This window comes from Saccostrea echinata, unplaced genomic scaffold (assembly GCF_033153115.1).
Source record: "Saccostrea echinata isolate AGI-Se365-2 ecotype Australia unplaced genomic scaffold, CSIRO_AGI_Sech_v1 ptg000029l, whole genome shotgun sequence".
Classification (NCBI taxonomy): domain Eukaryota; kingdom Metazoa; phylum Mollusca; class Bivalvia; order Ostreida; family Ostreidae; genus Saccostrea; species Saccostrea echinata.
In genome coordinates this window covers 4,177,674-4,180,000 of record NW_026889778.1, presented here as the reverse complement: position 1 = coordinate 4,180,000, position 2,327 = coordinate 4,177,674, and the positions used below count along the sequence as shown (strand labels likewise).

General features: G+C 33.2%; 1 pseudogene; it reads left to right on the top strand.

The window, feature by feature from the left end:
• The window catches only part of LOC133194380 (complement C1q-like protein 3), a 22,434-nt pseudogene extending 20,707 nt beyond the window's left edge, over nucleotides 1–1,727 (top strand).
• Nucleotides 1,728–2,327: the final 600 nt, after the last annotated feature.

Genomic DNA, 2,327 nt, shown 5'->3' with positions numbered 1-2,327 from the left:
TTACTCTAATATGTAGACATTTAAGTAGAAAAGAAACGTTAATTTGTTCTTAAATGTATACTTAAATGTAATCAATTTACCGTTAGTCTCGATGTAGAGTTTCACAAATACGATCTATTTGTTTTGATTAGTTTTCACGGTTTATCTGATTAATCGTTTTGATTGTCAAGAGGATGAGATGTTTCGAAGACCTATATGAATTATTACCTTATCAATAACCTGATTTAAAGATGCTGTCCAAGATAATAAAAGCCTGAAAATATCTTAAAAGAAATATCGATTTTAAATCCGTAAAGTAAATTAAATATTGAATATCTCTCGCTAGCAAGGACGTTGATGTGTATTGAAAAACCACCCGAGTAACCGGATATTCGACAGGAAAAGTAAGCTCGTAAACGCTAACTAAAAATCCTCCGATTTGGCAACATTAGTAAAAACATTGCATTCGTTTACACTGCGTTTTATACCACCTTTCTAAAGATTTAGTAGAGCAAAACTGAGGTCCTCTTAGAAGATTTTTTTCTATTTCTTGTCATAATTCATGATAAGAACTTATAAAATACTATCAATAACAATACTTGATCCAAAAGACAATATTTGTCTTTTGGATCAATTATGTTGAAGGGAATAAAACAGGTTGCATGTTTTCATAAATACATGTAAATGTAAGCGACAGGTGGAGTAGAAAGTGCAAAAATTACTGAAGCAGGAGAGATGAAGCCTGGAATAAATATGCACATAGTCATGATTATTTTGCAGAGCTGTTTCTGTGTGAAAGGATTAGTTAAAAATGACGAAAAGGCCAAACTGTCATCCTAAAGTCTCTTATTTTTAACAATGCTCAGGCCACCATTAAACTGAATTCCTCAGAACTGAAGTCATTGGTCAATTTATCTAAGGCTGGTACATTTACATGTAAGTACAATAAAAATAAATTATTGAACGCAATATTCACGTAGATTATGCACAACATATGTCAATGATTACACATTATAAATATTGACTTACAATATATAAAAACCATTCTCTTAATTTGGCCAGCTGCCATAAAATATATTTTCTTTTTGCAAAATTATACTGGTATTGAAAAAACTGTCCTTCGTCCCTTGATTTTCCATTTACACATTCATTTTAAGACATTGCAACTCAGTCTCTGTATCGTTTATCCTAATTTTCTTTTAGTAATCTTAAATAATATTAAAATGTTGATTACTTTTTTTAGCGACATCTGAAACGCCCTTAAATGGAGTAAGGTTTCCGTCGTCACAAAAGCAAAATCATTGACACTTGGAGGAGGCCAGACAGTTAAATTCGATGGAATTCTAACTAATGATGGTAACGGATATGACGACAGAACGGGAGTCTTCACGTGCCCGGTGGCGGGAACCTACTTGTTTGTCGTTGACGCTCTCTGTCCCAAACCAGTATGGCTTCACATTTACCTCATTAGAATACTGTTGCATCTTTTCATGTGTCTCGTCATCACCCAGGTGGCACTTATTTACAAATAAGTAGAACTGTTATATTGAAGCTTAAACAAGGAGACCATGTCTAAGTTGTAAATGACGTCAGCCATGTAGGGGAAATTTATCACGGCTCATATTCTGGATTCTCTGGAACACTGCTTTATTGAGGATCATTTTAAACGCATTTTCAAGAATTATTTAGAGGTTATCTACTCCCGACTGCTACTACTGAATATTTTGATGTTGTTTATATTTCTAATTTTCTACTTTAGCTGAAATGTAGTTACTAGAAAAAAACTGAACAGTAAATACTTTTTTGCGTGGACAGTTAAGTCGACGCAAAAATATATAAGCGAGGTTAAACCGGATGCTACGAGCAAAAAAATAAGATTGCGCATGTCTCAGAATGTTAGACAGTTTGCCCCTTAGAACAACGTTCCTTGAGGACGATTTATCCTAAAGTCGAATAAGAACTCGCTTATCATTAAATCTGTACATTGCATCTATTTACTTTTAGCGTATCCAAAATCAGGATCTACTGTTCTGTACAGTGGGTGGACAAATTTCTTAATTTGTTAATGAACTGTCTCTCTCTCTCTCTCTCCATGATAAAAATATTAAACATTATTTCTATGGGACAAGCATTTTTAAATTTCAGAGATGTCTCCTTTCTTTAACAGCAATGTCTTCCCTGTCAAGAAGAACAATACTGCTTAAAACTGGGCAGTATATAAAACGCTGAGATTGAGCAAAAAAAAAAAAAAAAAAAATCCACATACATATTATATTGTGTGAATTTGTCGTGATGCTGTAGCCATTATGTTATTGTTTAATTCAAGTTTCTGTTTCCTGTCATTTTAT